The following is a 9,608-nucleotide window of genomic DNA, read 5'->3' on the forward strand; positions in this document are numbered from 1 at the left end:
TGTGTGAATCTTCTAGAGAAGGTTTTCTTCCAGAGAAGAAAGCAGAAGGTGGCAAAACTTTCCACTTTATGCCTACCTCTGTGGCAATGATAGAATGCCTGAAGCTGAGACAGATTCCCGCAACTGTGTAGGAAAAGATCTACTTAGCCCTCTGACTTCCTCTGACCAGTACTTCCTTATGGTTCTGACATTGTTGGACCTGCAAGTGAGCTCTAGAATGTTCAGCCTCTGTATCTTGCGAATAAATAATTATTTTATGGTTGGTTAGGTTTCCTCTACCTGAAGTAAAATGTATCCTAATGGACATAGTGTGTAAGTTTAGATAGAGAAGTAAAGCAAGTCCTCCCTTTTAAGATGAGCCTGCAAACCAAAATTCCAAAACACAGCAGGAAACAATATGCAAGGAAAGACAAAAGAACAAGCTAATAAACAGTAAAGCACTCTAAACCAAAGTAAAATTATAGATAACTTGACATGACTTTAAGTAATGTGAGAATAGCAACAAAAAGGACAGAAAGTAGGAGTACAATCAACCAGATATTAAAATAACAGTAAGCAAAATGGAATATTACTCAGCCACAGAAAATGAGAAATTAGATTAATTCATAGAAAAATGGATACATATTGAGGATATATTCCTAGGTGAAATAAATAAGTCACACATGTGTAAATACCAAATAGTTTCTCTGGTGTGAATAAACTGTAATAGTACATAAGATCCTAATGATATAGTGGACAATGTGAAATAGGAAGAAAGGGGCTAAAGGTGTAAGGAAAGTGGGAAGGGTAGGGGAAAGGTAACAAGGGAAAGGAAAAATAGGAGAAAATGAATAAATGGAAATGAAGTGTTTGTAAAGGGGGGGGTGAAGGAGGGCAGGGACAAGGAGGGGAAAAAATGAGAACCAAGACCTGTCATGTAAAGGTACAAGATCGCAATAATGAATGTAACTGTACTGCATACCTAAAATGTAGCAATAAACTCAATGAGGGAAAAAATAACAGTAAACTAGTAAAAACAGATTACAAATCTTGACATTAAATATACTATAGAAATAAACTCAGTTGGTGATATATATTGTATACTGGTCACAGGATAAATTGATTCAGCAGTGACCCAGAAGAGAACTACACTAGAGATAAAAAATATATCAGAAAGAGCAGTTAAGGGATATGGAAAATAATGAAGAAGCAGCATCTGAAGAGATTAAAATGAAACACTTTCCAGGATTTAAGACAAACTTAAATTCTCGTATTAAAAGCTTTCTCTGAGTAAACAGAAGATAAATAAAAATTGATCCAAAATTTGACATGTTGTAGTAAAAAAGACAAAGAGAAAAATCTGCAAAGTATCTGTACAGACAAGATTTAAAAATTGCTAACTAAATAAGACGTGCAAATGAGACTGCCCTGGGGTAGAGCTGGGATCCGCCCTCCTCCTCCTGAGCTGTCCTCTTCAGGACTCTGATTTCAACACGTTGTCTTTTCTAGCATCTTCTCAAATCTTTTTTTTTTTCTTTTGTTTTCTTTCTTTTTTCTACCAGGGATTGAACTCGGGTCCTTGCACGTGCAAGGCAGGCAGTGGAACCACTGAGCTAAATCCCCAGCCCCATCCTCTCAAATCTTGATCCTATCTATAGTTTCCTACTCCTGCTCTTACCCTTTTCTCTACATTTTCTTCAGTATTCAAAACTCATTCACCTTCTCATCTCAAATTTTAAATGCACAACCCCTCTGGCTCATCTACATCTTAACCATTCTTCTCCCAAAATATCATCTTTCTTTTATGTATATTTCCATTATCTTTCCAAATAGGATTTTAGAAATGGACTAGCAACCATTAGAACATTGCATTGAAGCAGGAATTCCTAAAATCACATGTCACACAGTTTTTTATTTAATTAAGGTCAGATGGTTTGATAGGCTGGCTACACCAAGTAGCCAAAACAAAAAGAGAAATATATTGTGTACAATATTTATAGTTTCCATTACTAAGAAGTATACTGACTGATAAGGAGAAGCATAATTTTCCATATGAAAGTCAAGGAGGCAGGGTACCATTTCAAGTCCTTTCTTGCTTCTATCCTCATTACCATTTCTGTGCACCAAAGCAGGAGAGGCAGAGACAGAAACTCAATTACCTGGTGGCCTGTTGAGGTATCTAAAGGATCTTAGCTGAATAAACAGAGCCTGATTTCTTTATACGGATTCCCCCACCAAGCAGGCAGCAAGTGACCGCATTTTATAAATATTCCTTATGTGCATGGTTCTTCATATGTAGTGTGGTCCCTGTAATTCCTTTAAAGCACTGTTTCATTCCCATTATTTTTCTGTTTTGCCTATTCTGAGCATCATAAAGATGCTTTAGCCCATTCCTCCAAGGGCACATCAATTTGATTTGACTAAAATCTTAGAAATATTAAAGAAAATAAGACAGAGGAGATGCCTCAAAGAATAAAAATTACACAAAAGACAAAGCTGTCTAATTTTAAAAGGTTATATACAAATATTTAAGCATATATCTTCAGATGAAACATGTATAAAAGAAATTTGATTAAATAGTTCCAAATGTGACAATAGCTCTAAACATTTACTTAGCTTTCTACAAATAAAATGTTACATTAAAAGAAATATTTCTCAAACTATTACTAATAAAAATCAAATTTAGAACATCCATGCTAGAGGAAAACACTTAATTCTCTCTGTGAATAATGATATCACAAAATTATTGACATATGCAAAGGCAAGCAAAAGTCTGAAGGCACATATCTAGGAAGAAAAGCTTGTCCAGAAGACTCTATTTATTAGATAAGGATGCCAAAGGTAACAGTAGCTGCTCCACATTCCTAACATCTAAGGAACTGGCCAGGGCTACACAGATTGGATTCTGAGCACCAGTAACAGATCCAAACAAGGACTACAACCTGCTCTCCCACAAAACCTAAGCTTCTCTGGGCAGCCATTTGCCCCATGTCATTAACAAATGATGGCCTCTTTAGCTCATAATACACAAATCAAGACTTCCTGTCCTTTTGCTAAGCATGACTAATAGACCTGTAGCTGGATAAAATCTTCATTCGCTAAATCTGAAGTTTTAGCGATGTCTTCAGCTTTTGTACCTTGAACCCGGCCATACCGATCGATGAAGTTGTTCCAAGTGAGAATAAATGATCCCTACTTTTGCAGCCATTCCCTTGAAAGCCATTTTATTAGGTCTGCAGAATCTGAACAACAAGTCAACACTTGCATTATCTTATTTCCTGTTGATTTTGATGGGTTGTGTTTCAGTTCCTCTGAACTTTCGTGGAATGTAATCCTCAAATGCAGGACAGCTGATCACAACCCAGACCATCACTGCTGCAGACTCCAAAATAAGGCCTGCCCTTCGGGATAGGACCCAAAAATGTAGTGCTGGTGGCCGTGGGGCTGCCCACTACACTTCTGCCTCAACCCCAGGCAACACAACATGGAGGGAGGCACTGTCTGATTGGGAGAAGAGAAAGGAGTAAGTGTAGGGCCAGTTTTTCCATGGTGAGGCTCAATTCCAGGCAGAATCCCAGAAACATGACTATAAGACAGTGAATGTAAACAAAGCACCTGGGCCTGCCTCTGCCTTAGGTGAAGACTTGAGGGGATGGATACCTTTTTGAGGCACTCTTTCAGTCCATCCGAACGATGCACCAACTGAAAATTTGAGACAAACTTGGGCTGAGCACCCTCCAGCCCTGAAACAGTGATGAATTGTAGACTAGCAGCAAACTTAGACTTAGCATAGTACCAAGCTTAAATAGTGGCAGTGCTGACAGACTCAGAAAGTAGACATCTGCTTAGAATTTCTAGAAGGACAAGCACAAACAAAGCTCCACTGCAAAGACTAGAATAAATACTTAATTTTTTAGTGTGCAATATCATGACAATAAATATCAAGAACTTCCAGGCAACCGTGACCTCATCTAACAAACAAAATAAGGCATTAGACATCAACCACAGAGCAACCAGTATGTCCAAATTCAAGAATTTAAATAGCTCCTTTAAAGAAGCTCAATAAACTTCAAGAAAACCTGGAGAAACAATCCAGCACGTTATTAGAGATACTTAACGCTGCTGATATCTTTAAACCAGGAATATTCCCTGCCACACAGTTCCCCACAGTCTCTGTTTGCCCAAAGTTTTCTCTTCGGATCTCACCCATTTTACATTTCTTGCCTGGCTCCTGTAGGAGTTTGGGTTAGTGGTCCTTCATGATAACACAAGTACTGCCATGCCACGCCAGCACAAGTCTAAATAAAGGAAAGAAAAGAAATGAAATTCTGGCTAAGTGCCTTCCACTAAAGCCGATGTTCACTGGCTGGGTGACTTTTGACAAGTTCTATAACTTTCAGAAACCTCACTCTTCTCCTGGGTAAAATGGGGTTAATGGTATGGATCCTGCATGATGTTTATGAGGATTAAATTGTATAATGTTTGCACAGCACCTGGTAGCTATTATGATGATTAGTTTGTTCAGACATAAGCCATACTCCATTTGGTTAAAAAGAGCCTAAAGTCAGCTGGGGCTTAGTATAGAAAAGAAACATGCCACTGATTATACAATATGTATAATATATAGTCTGAGAACACATTTTTAAATATGATATTAATTCCTCACAATGATCTTGGGAGGTTGCTATAGTTATAACTCATATTTAACAAGTGAAGTCATTGAGACTCAAGAGCACCCCAAACCCACTACTATCCTGAGTACTCACTGCCTTATATCACAGCACTCGCCAGATGCACTATAAAATTGTCTATGTCTATGCCTGTTTTTCTTCCTAGGCTGTGAGGTCCTGGAAATTAGAAATAAATTGACATCACAATTCAGCCTTGGCAGTTAACAGAGGACTGGCTGAGCCTGCCCTGAAAACCAGAGTGGCCCAAGTCAGGCCCGACTTCCTGAACACTGTTGTCTCTCCTCCACAGTAATGCTGATATTTTTCTTCTCACTTCCTTAATCTTCTTTTGGGCCTGCTGCTCCTCACCAGCTAGGAGTTGGAAGTTTCACCTATGTACTGAAAACATAGGTCTCAAGTTAGCAAAGGAGACTCCCAATAGCAAGAAATGTGATGTTGCCCACAGGTGCCTTCTGCAACCTAGGCTGCTTCCCTAGGTGCAAGGTGGCCTCATCTAGGCCCTCAAACAGCCTGATACCTGAGCTCTGCACAACAGTATGAGAACTTTGTGACCAACACAACACCAGGCACTTGAAGTTTCTAAATGAGATTTTCTGGAGTCTGACTTACGCACAAAAAGTGACCCATTTCAAAGCATATAGTTTGAAGACTATTTACAAATTGTATATGGATTGGTAATCACTACACTCAAAATATAGGTTATTGTCCCCAAAAGTTCCTTCTGGCACCAGCCCAACTTCCTGGGTTGACGCAATCTCCTTCCATATGCTCAAGCTATTCTAATTCTAGATACTTATCCTAGGGAAATGAAAGCTGACTCCGGATAAAAGTTCGCACACGAATCTTCATAAGCAGCTTTATTCAACATAGAGAAAGACTGGAAACAATGCACATAGGAACAGGTGAATGGGTAAGTGAATTGTGATATCCTGATACATTTGCCTCCTGTCACTACAGTCTGGCTTTTTCTAGAATGTGATAAAATAAAAGCATAAAGTATATAGTCTTTGGGGTCTGGCTTTTTTCACTTAAGGTGATACATTTAAAATTCATCTATATCATTACATGTATTGTTAGGTTGATCCTTGTGAGAGAGAGAGAGAGTGTGTGTGTGTGTGTGTTGTGTGTGTGCATGTGTGTTACTGGAGGTTTAACTCACAAACAGGCTACCATTGAATGACATCCACAAATGATCAGCTAATTGATTGACTGATTTTTGAGGCAGGATCTCACTAAATTGCCCAGACAGACTCAAACTTTCAATCCTCTTGTCTCAGCCTCCCAGAGAATTGGAATTACAGACAGGCACTTCCACACCCTTTTCATCACTAAGCGGTATCCATTGTATCAGGGTATCACAATTTACTTATCCTTTCATCTGTTCCTATGTGAGTTGTTTCCAGTCTTTCTCTATGTTGAATAAAGCCGCTTATGAAGATTCACGTACAAACTTTTATCTGGAGTCAGTTTTCATTTCCCTAGGATAAGTATCTAGAATTAGAATAGCTTGAGCATATGGTAGGTATATATTTAACTTTATAAAAAAACCATCATATACCAAAATGTCCATATAATTTTACTTTACTACTAACAATGTACAAGAGTTTTTCTACATTCTCTTTAACACTTTACATTGTCAGCCTTTTTAAATATGATCATGCTAATACAATGTCTGGCTAAGAATTTTCTTTATGATAATATTAAGCATCTTTGCACATGTTTATTTGTCATATATTTGTATATTTGATGCATGTATTTATTTTTCATTACATATATGATGTGTGTGTTTGTGTTTATGTGTGTATGTGTGTGGAGAGATGTCTTCTTGGTTAAGTCATGAATTTTCTGCTAATTTTTTACTTGGGATGTTTAGTTCTCAATACTAAGTTTTGGGAGTCATTTATATATTATAGATACAAGATTTAATCAAGATATGGTTGAAATATATTTTGTCCTAGTTTGAGGCTTACATCCTCATTTTCTCAAGAGTTTTTAAACAACAAAAGATTTTGGCTTTCTTTTGTTTGTTTGTTTATTTGTTTGTTTGTTTGTTTTTTGATACAGGGTCTCACTATGTAGTTGAGACTGACCTGGAACTCACTATGTAGCCCAGGCTGATCTGAAACTCACAGTGATCCTCCTGCCTCAGCCTCCCAAGTGCTGGAATACAGGCATGCACCACCACGCCCGACTATTTTGGTTTTCTTTAAGTCCAATGTGTCAAATGTTTTGCTTTTCATGATTTCTGATTTTCATGTTTTATCTATAATCTTTACCTAAGACAAGGTTATAAAGATTCCTCTATTTACTTGTATAAGTTTTATAGATTTAACTTTCATATAAAAGTATAATCTATTTAGGGTAAACCTTTGTATATGAGATGAAATTGACATGAAAATTTTTTTCTTTTTCAATACAACTATCCCATTAATTTAACTATATTTTTTAAAAAGACTAGCCTTTCTACACTGAATTATTTTAGCACTGTTGTTGACATAGACTCATGATTATGTGTAGGTCTATTTTTATACCCTAATCCATTTATTTATATGCTATCTTTATGTCTACTAAGTCTGGATATCAGGTACAGGGAGTCTTACACTATTGTTCTTCTCTATAAATTGCTTTCTAGTCTATGTTATTTGCATCTCTAGGGAAACTTTAGGACTGTTGGTGTTAAGACTTTACTTGAGATTGCCTTGGCTCTATAAAGCAATTTCAGGCTGATATCTTTAACAATATTGTCTTCAAATTCATGAACGAAATATATTGCTCCATTTCTTAAACATTTAAAAGTTTTTGCCAGTAACAATTTTGGAGTAAACTGAAAATGTATTAAGTATATACAGATTTTTTGTATTTTCCCCTAGATATGTTTTGATTTACCTAAACAATTGTATAATTTGATGCTATTTTAGATGGTATTTTAACTTCAGTTCTAAAGCTTTTGCAGCTAGCGTATAGAAATACAATTTATTTTTGTATTGACCTTGTGTCCTACAAGCAGAGTACTAATAGGTTTTTCTATAGATCTCTTAAGATTTTCTATAGATAGTTACGTCTATAGAAAAAGACAGTTTTACTTCTTCTTTCCCAGCCTATGTGACTCATTTCTTTTTCCTGCCTTATTGCACTGGCTGTGACTTCAGGAGTGGCTATTATTACATTATCGTCTAAAGTGGGGAGGAGGAAATAATTCAGTCTTTTACCATTGATCTTGATGCTAACTGCAGGGGTTTTTTTTTAATAAACATTCTGTCAAGTTGAGGAAATTCTATTTTATCCCTAGCCATCTGAGAGTTTTCATCAAGAAGTGTCATTTTGTCAAATGTTTTTCTGCCTCTAATGAGATAAATAAATTGTTTATGTTAGTCTGTTGAAGTAAACTGACAAACTTTAAAATAATAAACCAAACTGCTGCTTTATCCCAACTGGAATAAGACATTGGTTAAACAGATTATAGTTTACATCACCTCTGTCTTTTATTTCCTCTAAAATCTGAAGAAGATAAAAATCTTTTTAGGTTTAAGTTTCCTACTTTTAAAGTAAATAAATGATATAGTGAACCCTAAATTGCTAGTACATGAAGTATGAAGAAATTCTCAACATCACTAATAACCAGAGAAATGCACTTGAAAAACACACCGTCTTTTACCCAGTAATCTCAACAGTCACAGCTTCCTGGTTGCTTACCTCTCTCATACACAAAAGAGCTGATGCCACAGTAAAATACAAAATTATCAACAAAATTTAAACAATTATTATCTAGTGCCTGCCTAAGAGAAGAGTAAATGGTCCTACATTTGATGTCAGTCTGGCTGGTATGAATGACAGAAAGCAGTCCATGCTTTGGTACTTATATGCAAGAAAGCCCAAGGACAGAGAACACACAGTAATGTTTAGCCCTGGATTATTTGTGGTAGCAAGAGAAGAAAACAACCTAGTTTTACCTGTGTCTGGAAAAACAATTTTGGCATTTACCTATAATAGAATGATGTCCTGGAGGAAGAATGAAAATGGATTTGATTTTTATGCAGCAACATGGATAAATCTATAAAATATACTAAGTAGAAAAAGTAAACAACAAAATGAGCTCTATAGCACAGAACAATTTATGTAAATTAAAACACACTGCGTTATATATTTTTAAGAATAGACTTATCTGAATAAACATGTGGAAAGTGGATTGCAAGGATGCACATAAAATATTCTAGAATACGCCTCGAAGGTAACTGTAGTGGGCTTGTGAAACAAGGGAGAAAAACTAAAATAAACAAAATTGAGTCTTCATACCAAAGAAAGGGTGATAATGTGTTCTGAGACTTCTTTTAATCAGGTGAGTCTAGGTAGCTGCATCAAATTTTTTTTCTCTGTTTTAAATTTCCAATTTAAAATGAAATTTCAGTCTCTGAGAGAGCAGGAGACACCCTTAGGATCTCAGATGCACCCATGGAGCCCTGCCCCTGACCAGACCCAAAGCTACAAATGTCAAGTGCTACTCTGGATGATTCCTTGAGCAGTTCTAACCCCAGGACCTGCTCAGACCTATCTCTGATGTTTCGTTGCTGCTGGTGATTGAACACTGAACCAAAGGGATGTAAAAATCCAACCATCTCATACTCTTCTCATTTGTAGTTCTGCAGACATCAAAGAAGCCTCTCTGCACATCTGCAGAGGTCCTGAGTCCCTGCAGGTACCCCGGTGTGGTACCCCAGCCTCACTTCTGGAGCTGCTGCAATGAGTGGCTCCACTTGAGTCAATTCACCATCAAGGTGCAAAAAGAGCAAGAAAGGCATGGCACTTCTCAAAGTAACATCACATGGAGAGAATGGATGGTGGTTTGGATCAGTAATTTGCTAGCATCAACTCCTTTGTGTCCAATCAAGAGGGAAGAAATCTCTTTCTCTCTCTCCTCTCTCTCTCTCTCTCTCTCTCTCT

The sequence above is a fragment of the Fukomys damarensis genome, unplaced genomic scaffold, assembly GCF_012274545.1.
Source record: "Fukomys damarensis isolate Sample0158 unplaced genomic scaffold, DMR_v1.0_HiC HiC_scaffold_37, whole genome shotgun sequence".
In the NCBI taxonomy this organism is placed as follows: Eukaryota; Metazoa; Chordata; class Mammalia; order Rodentia; family Bathyergidae; genus Fukomys; species Fukomys damarensis.